Genomic DNA, 8,716 nt, shown 5'->3' with positions numbered 1-8,716 from the left:
CAGGGGGAAAATATATATCCTGGATTTGCAGCCTGCGTTGAAATCGCGACAATATTCCAACTGTGATTGTGTTGGCGTCACCAATTGATTGTGATTGTGTTGGCGTCACCAGGCCGAGCTGCAGCGGAAGTTAATGCAGGCTGTCCTCGACTTACGACCAGGATTGAGCCCAAACCCCTAAGCAAGAGGGTTATTGTTTTGTCCCATTTTACAACATTATTACCTGTTCTATCCCAGCCTATCGCCCTCCTTGTTAAAGGCACAAGGGCCAAACCCCTGTTGAGAAAATAAGCTGGAGACTCAAAAACAAAACAAATCCCGTTTAATATGGGTAATTAACCTGCCAAATAGTCCAGAAAATCAAAGCAGCAAAACACAATCCAAAGGGAGGAAATTGTCCGTACGGAACATGATGCAAAACAGAGAAGTCGTCACCGGCAAGACGAACAGACCATGATCCCGTGAAGTACTTTGCAACGGTTGCCTTCAGTCACCGGCACCGCCCACACCTCCCCTTTTTATACAGCAGTCCCAAGGCGTTGCCTCTCATTGCCTTCTCCTTTTATTCTGGAGTTGCCGTATTGACTGTTGCTGATTTACTCTCGCCAATTGACGACGTGTGCGAGCATCAATTAGCAAGTCCATCAGGTGTGAGTCCTCCGAGTCTGACTCATTCTCCCCACACCGCTGAGCTTCATCCGGAACACGACTGGAGGGGCCAGGCTCTTCATCAAACTGTGAGTCTTGTAATTCATCCGAGCCTCCCTCTGACCCCGATGGCCCTCCAAATGCCTCCTCCATCTCCTCCTCTGATTCCCCGGACTCAGCTGTCGGGAACACAGGCCGGCACGGAATCACGACATTGCCCAGGTGGTGAAGGGCAGCCTACGTTCCCGTTGACTCTGCTTGACGTAGTCACCAAAGTCACAAAGGGGGGGGGTGACGTGACTCTGGGACACGGCCCCCGTTGTAAGTCCAGGTAGTCCTGGACTTACAACTCTCCCCCGCTGGAGCCCCAGATTTCTGTTGCTAAGTGAGGCATTTGTTAAGTGAGTTTCTCCTCCTGTTGACGATCTTGCTTGCTGCCGTTGTAAAACGAATTGCTGCCGTTGCTTAGTCACACGGGCGTTATACGGATTCCCCCGTGGGCTTTTCCAGTCCGAAGGTCGCAAAAGGGGACATGTGATCCCAGGAGCCTGCGACTGTCATAAATGTGAGTCAGTTGCCAAACGTCTGAATTTTGATCACGTAGCCCTGGGGAGGCTGCAACGGTCGTAGGGGTGAAAACCGGTCATGAGTACAATTTTTTTTGTTGTAACTTCAGACGGTCATCAAATAAATGGTTGTAAGTCAAGGACTACAATTGGAACATGAAACATCTGCCAGAAAACCACCAAGATCAGAGAGCAACAAGAACCCCAGTTCTCCTCCTCCTCCTCCTCCTCCTCTAGAACTGATGATGTTCCCTAGTTGGGTCAGGAGACGTCTGCAAGAAAACCACCAAGCTCAGAGAGCAACAAGGACCCCACAGTCATTCCTCCTCCTCCTCCTCCTCCTCCTCCTCCTCCTCCTCCTCCTCCTCCTCCTCCTCCTCCTCCTCCTTCCACCCCACTCCCTTTCTAGCACTGATGATGTTACCTAGTTGGGTCATGAAACGTCTGCCAGAAAACAGCCAAGCTCAGAGGGCACCAAGGATCCCACAGTCGTCCTCCTCCACCTCCTCCTCCTCCTCCTCCTCCTCCTCCTCCTTCCTGCAAACCCCACTCCCTTCTAGCACTGATGATGTTCCCTAGCTGGGTCATGAGATGTCTGCAAGAAAACAGCCAAGGTCAAAGAGCACCAAGGACCCCACAGTCCTCCTCCTCCTCCTTCTCCTCCCTTTGTCTTCCTCCACTCCGCAAACCCCCCTCCCTTCTAGCACTGATGATGTTCCCTAGTTGGGTCATGAGACATCTGGAGGAAAACTATCAAGCTCAGAGACATCCAAGGACCCCACATTCTTCCTCGTCTTCCTCCCCACAGATCCCCTCACTTGTAGGACATGATGATGTTCCCTAGTTGGGTCATGAAACATCTGCAAGAGAACCACCCAGCTCAGAGACCCCACATTCCTTCTTTTCCTCCTCCTCCTCCTCCTCCTCCTCCTCCTCCTCCTCCTCCTCCTCCTCCATTCCCTTCTAGCACTGATGAGGTTCCCTCGTTGGGTCATGAGACGTCTGCCAGAAAACCACCCGGCTCAGAGAGCACCCAGGACCTGATGGGACCCACTCATTTCCTCTCTTTGTCTGCTAAAATGCCGCCTGACATTCCAGGCCGGTGGGAGATACAATCCAGCCTCCCCCACGGCTTCCTGATTGTTTTGGGAAGATTGCTAAGCTCCCGTCCCATATGCAAAGGCCGCCGGAGGAGGAAGTGGCCAGGACACGCATCTGCCTAAGATTGTTGATTAACTCGGGAGTCTTACACCGCAGGCCAACCTCCTATGTGCACTTCCCTGCGAGAACAGGATGTTCTGAGTTCTGAGTTTCTAGCCAGCCAATGATGACCCACATGGAGAGGAAGTAATGTGGTATCTGCAGTGGGGCTTGAACATTTTGTTCCGAAGTAAGTTGGGTGCGTGTGTAAAAAAAAAGAAAAGAAAAAGAAAGAAAAGAAAAGAGAAACAGACTTCTAAGAACTTAGATCAGTGGTTCTCAACCTGTGGGTCGGGACCCCATTTGGGGTCGAACGACCATTTCATGGGGGTCGCCAAACAACGCAGTCCGCCATTTCCCCCCCCCCTTTTCCTTAGCTGTGCTCCTCCCTTTTATTCTATTGGCTTTTGAAAGCCAATAGAATAGACTCTCTTGAATAGAGTCTAATTCTATTGGCTTTCCAAAGCCAATAGGAATTGTCCAGGCTGTCTCTTCCCTGCTGAGCCCGCCAAAAGTCCCATTCTGCAAACGGTGCTGCACCGGTTGAGTAGTCCTCTACTTACGACCGGTTGAGTAGTCCTTGACTTACGACCGGTTGGAGGTCGCGGCATTAAAAAGCTTGAGAACCACTGACTTAGATCAAGGGTCTTCAAACTTGGCAACTTTTAAGACTTGTGGACTTCAACGCCCAGAATTCCTCAGCCAGCCCTTATTTCTAGGTTGAAGCTCTCCTTGATGAGTTTCCATCCATTGCTTCTTGTCCTGCCTTTAGGCGCTTCGGAGAATAGCTTGACTCCCTCTTCTTTGGGGCAGCCCCTGAGATACTGGAACGCTGCTATCCTGTCCCTCCTCGTCCTTCTCTTCGTTAAACTGGACATGCCCAATTCCAGCAACCGTTCCTTATATGATCCAGTCCCCTGATCATCTTTGTTGCTCTTCTCTGCATTTCTGTGCCATCCAAGCAGGACTTCTACTGCAGAGGTCACCAACCTTTGTCTGTTGGCAGACCAGAGGAAAAGGGAGGAGGAAGCACTTTACGTGCGTGTGCAAACAGCACTGGGCAGGTGCCTGAATGATAGTCACTAGCCCTGCCCTGCCCTGCTTCACTAGTGCCTTGTTTCTGCGTCCCATGGGGCGCTGGGTGGCCATTTTTGCGCCTGGCTACACGGCAGCGGCCCGTTTTTGCACCCTGTGGAGTAGTGGCACCCGATTTCTGCACGGCGACGTCCATTTTTGCACCCTGCAGCAAGGCGGCACCCCGTTTTTGCACCCCGCAGTGCGGCAGTGGCTTGTTTGTGTGCCTCGCGGTGCAGCGGTGCCCCATTTTCGCACCCCGAGGCACAGCAGCAGCCTGTTTTTGCACCCCGTGGCGCGGTGTTCTGGTTTTGCACCCCGCGGTCGCGCGCTAGCACAAGTGAGCAGGTGTGCACGCACACCTGTGCACACTGGCCAGCCTGTCCCGCGGCCCGGTGGCCAGCAGGCTACGGCCCGCTACCAGGCCACAGCCCACAGGTTGGGGACCTCTGCTCTACTGGGTTGCCAAAGGTCCAAAGGTCCATCTCTTGACATCATCCAGGAGATCGCCCTGTACTTGTTCTCCCACTGAACGACCAGTTGTACTTATGTCCTCTGAGATAGCTCCTACAACTTTTATATATTGCCTGCTTCCTAAGCCAGCTTTGAGGAGGTGGTGACTCAGTGGGAGGAAATAGAGGTCAAGAATAGCATGTGTGGAGGTGTGATGGTCCAACCAGCTTTAGGAAGCGCATCCTTCCTGCGAAAGCCTGCAAAAGCCTGGGAGAGGCGTCTCCAGGTGAGGTTCCCGTCCCTTTGTGGAAGGATTGATAAGAAGTCTTCCCGGCTAGATGCCCCACCAAGCTCCAGCAGAAGTTCCGGCAAGTAACGGATTAAAGTTTTTTCCTCTCTTCATTCAAGGCCTCCCCAAATCCCCTCTCTGGATAATTATTGACCATTGTCCAGGTGAGTTGAAGTAGGAAGTAGGAAGACAAAGATCACTCAGGTTTTTTCTTGACATTGGTCAGAAAAATCCATATCCTCTTTGATTATTTTTAATTTTTCTCCCCATGGGGTGGCCAAGAATTGGGAGGTCTGGGTCAGTTCTAGAAGTTGGATGATTAGATTCAATTAGAAGAATAGAGTTGGAAGGGACCTTGTAGGTCATCTAGTCCAACCCCCTGCTCAGGCAGGAAACCCTATATCATTTCAGACAAATGGCTGTGCAATCTCTTCTTAAAAATCTCCAGGGATGGAGTATTCACCGCTTCTGGAGGCAGGTTGTTCCACTGGTTAATTGTTCTAACTGTCAGGAAGTTTCTCCTTAATTCCAGGTTGCTTCTCTCCTTGATGAGTTTCCATCCGTTGCTTCTTGTCCTGCCTTCAGGGGCTTTGGAGAAGAGCTTGATTCCTTCTTCTTTGGGGCAGCCCCTGAGATATTGGAAATCCCCCCTCGTCCTTCTCTTCATTAAACTAGACATACCCAATTCCAGCAACCGTTCCTTATATGTTTTAGCCTCCAGTCCCCTAATCATCTTTGTTGCTCTTCTCTGCACTCTTTCTAGAGTCTCAACATCTTTTTTATAGCGTGGTGATCAAAATTGGTTGCAGTATTCTAGGTGTGGTCTTACTAAGGCTTTATAGAGTGGTGTTAGTACTAAATAAATCATAGTTTATTTAATCAAAGGCCTGGAGACCAAAACATACAAAGAACGGCTGCGGAACTTGGATTTGGCCAGTCTAGAGAAAAGAAGAAACAGGGGAGACATGATAGCAGTGTTCCGGTATTTGAGGGGCTGCCACAAAGAAGAGGGGGTCAAATTATTCTCCAAAGCACCAGAGGGAAGGACGAGAAACAATGGACGGAAACTGATCAAGGAGAGAAGCAACCTGGAATTAAGGAGAAACTTCCTGACAGTTAGAACAATTAACCAGTGGAACAACCTGCCTCCAGAAGTTGTGAATGCTCCAACACTGAAAGTTTTTAAGAAGAGACTGGACAGCCATTGGTCTGAAATGATATAGGGTTTCCTGCCTGAGCAGGCGGTTGGGCTAGATGACCTCCAAGGTCCCTTCCAGCTCTATTCTGATTGATTGATTGATTGATTGAAATGGTCTAGGGCAGGGGTCTTCAAACATGGCCCTTTTATGACTTGTGGACCAACTCCCAGAAATCCTCAGCCAGCCTGGGGGAACTATGGCCCCTTCATAGCTTGTGGACTTCAACTCCCAGAATTCCTGGGCTAGCATGGCTGGCTGAGGAATTCTGGGAGTTGAAGTCCACAAGTCATAAAAGGGCTAAGTTTGAAGACCCCTGATCTAGGGTCTCCTGCTTGAGCAGGGGGCTGGACTAGAAGACCTCCAAGGTCCCTTCCAGTTCTATTCTGATTAATTGTGATTTTGAACGGAAAGGGGAAAGATGGAAGAAAAATGAGGGATTTAAAGAAGGTTATTTGGAGTGACAATGAAGCAACATGGCTGAAATTGCCTAATATTTCTTCACTCTGAGTCATGCTACACAGTCCTGGACCATCCCAGGGAAGCTGCTGTGAGGTCATGGGTGTCCCGACACCGTCACGCAAACGGCCAGAGTCATACAATGGGTGTCATTTGAGAAACGTGATGTCCCCACCGGGCTTGTTCAATTCTTCCTCAGTTTATAACTGTGTGGCAGCCCGGAATTTCCTTTGAAAGTTGCAACAGTCATAATTTGAGGAACCCACGTGAGCAGGCCTGATTTTTTTTTTATTATACGATTTTATTAATTTTCCAGTTTTACATTCGAGCATTTAAAAAGCAACGTGGTGACTGGGTTAATCCATCGTTCCATAACAAATCTTTAGTGAAAATCTCAGGTTACATACAACATCAGATATTTCTTCTCTTTTTCCCCTAACATTTACTGTCTCGTATTCAAGCTAGAACATTAATAATAATAATAATAATAATAATAATAATAATAATAATAATAATAATAATAACAACAACAACAACATCTGCCTATCCCAGGTCCTGGGTAAGGACTCGATAGGTAGACAAAATGCCAAATCCAGTCTGAACATCTGGCTGACTGTGCAATGATCAATAGTAATAATAATAATAATAATAATAAAGATGTGGCAAAGGCAAGCAAGGGTAGTACCAATAGTAATAGGTACCTTGGGTGCAGTCCCAAAACAACTGGAGCACCACTTGAACACCATCATTGGCATTGATAAATTTGCCATTAGTCAATTGCAAAAGGCAGCCTTACTAGGAACTGCTTCCATCCTGCGACGATACCTGTAATACCATCAAACATCCACATCTGCCTATCCCAGGTCCTGGGTAAGGACTCGATAGATAGACAAAATGCCAAATCCAGTCTGAACATCTGGCTGACTGTGCGATGATCCATAATAATAATAATGTTGGAAGGGACCTTGGAGGTCAACTCAACTAAAACATTATTACATTTATCAATAATTTTTTAGCTTATACATATCTTAATTACATTCAATCTTCATAAACCATCCATATCCTGTTATTAATTTTACATAATTTTAAATTTCTTTTTATATTCAACTTCACATCCTGCTATTCATTTTTCCCCCAATTTTTAGGTTCCCATCAATATTCCAATTTAACCTTTGATATCCATAATTTTCAGACTTTTTGTAGCGATGGTTCAGCTATTGATCCGGTTCCGAAGAGGAATTGTACAGTCTTGTCATTTGTACAGGTAGTCCTCACCTTAGAAACGGTCCACTTAGTGACCACAGTTACAACGGCACTGAAAAGAGTTGACCTAGGACCGTTTTTCACACTGATGACCTTTGCAAGCCTCCCAGCAGTCACGTGATCAAAATTCAGATGCTTGGCAACTGACTTGTACTTATGACAGTTGCTGTGTCCCTAGGGGCGTCCTGGGATCCCCTTTTGCAATGTTCTGATAAGCAATGGGGAAGCCGGATTCATTAACAAGGGTGTTACTCTTTGAAGAACTGCAGTGATTCGCTTACCGATGGTGCGAGAAAGGTAGTAAAATGGGCCAAAAATCACTTAACAAAGGTCTCGCTTAACAACATAACTTTTGGGCTCAGTTGCGGTCATAAATTGAGGACTACCTGTATGTACATTGAGAGCTTCTGCAGCAGAGAAAAATCACACTTGTTCAAATAAAGTATTTTTATTCTGTTCTGTTCTGTTCTCTTCTTTTCTCTTCTATTCTATTCTGTTCTGTTCTATTCGAATATTCTATTCTACTGTATTTCTATTCTGTTCTATTCTATTCTATTCTATTCTACAATGATTCTATTCTATTCTATTATTCTTTTTTCTTTTCTCTTCTCTTCTCTTCTACAATGATTCTATTCTATTCTGTTCTGTTCTATTCTGTTCTAATATTCTATTCTGTATTTCTATTCTGTTCTGTTCTATTCTACAATAATTCTATTCTATTCTACAATAATTCTATTGTATTGTATTCTTCTCTTCTCTTCTAATATTCTATTCTATTCTATTCTATTCTATTCTATTTTACAATAATTCTATTCTATTCTATTCTATTCCAAAGCACCTGAAGGCAGGACAAGGAGCAACAGATGAAAACTAATCCAGGAGAGAAGCAACCTAGAACTAAGGAGAAACTTCCTAACAGTTAGAACAATCAATCAGTGGAACCACTTGCCCCCAGAAGTTGTGGGTGCTCCATTACTGGAGGTTTTTGAGAAGACACTGGACAACCACTTGTCTGAAATGGTATGGGATCTCCTGCTTGAGCAGAGGGCTGGACTAGAAGACCTCCAAGGTCCCTTCCAGCTCTATTCTTCTGCTATTCTCAGAAAGTCAACCTTGGCCATTGCAAATTTTTTATCCAGCAGCACTGTTTCCTTTCCGGCCCCCTCCCACTATTGGGAACCTCTTCCTGGAGAGCAGATTCAGGTCCTTCCAGGAGCTGAGGATGTCCCCCCTCCTCTGGGGAGGGGGGCAGGGGGAACCCTCCCCCTTGAACACCACACCTCCCAAGTCATTATAAGCTACTCTGGAGTTTGTGGGAAGCTGCAAAGAGTCAGACTGCAGCTACTCATTTGTCTTACTCAGTTGCAAAACCGAGCAGGGGCCAGATGGGTGAGGGTTCAAAAACAGCCAATGGTGGGATTTCCTTCTCCCCCCCCCCCCCCGTGAAAATTGGCCCAAGAGGCAGGACAGGCCCTGCCCTAAACTTGTGGCTGTTTTGGGCGGAAGAGGCAGCCACACAATGTGCCTGCAGGGCTAGCTTTTCTGACCGCAATGTCGAAATTTCTCCC

General features: G+C 47.1%; 1 protein-coding gene across 2 annotated transcripts in view; it reads left to right on the top strand.

Annotated features, from left to right (window-relative positions):
* Positions 1 to 2,302: 2,302 nt before the first annotated feature.
* LOC120317338 (bactericidal permeability-increasing protein-like) overlaps positions 2,303 to 8,716 on the top strand; it is a 46,402-nt gene continuing 39,988 nt past the window's right edge. For both annotated transcript variants that reach the window (XM_039363869.1, XM_039363867.1), the window contains exon 1: positions 2,303 to 2,604. The gene's annotated coding sequence lies outside the window, so the exon portion shown is untranslated. The remainder of the gene's footprint in view (positions 2,605 to 8,716) is intronic.

This window comes from Crotalus tigris, unplaced genomic scaffold (assembly GCF_016545835.1).
Source record: "Crotalus tigris isolate CLP2741 ecotype Arizona unplaced genomic scaffold, ASM1654583v1 scf7180000019601.482383, whole genome shotgun sequence".
In the NCBI taxonomy this organism is placed as follows: Eukaryota; Metazoa; Chordata; class Lepidosauria; order Squamata; family Viperidae; genus Crotalus; species Crotalus tigris.
Note: the sequence above shows the minus strand (reverse complement) of the source record. Positions and strands in the feature narration are given on the sequence as shown.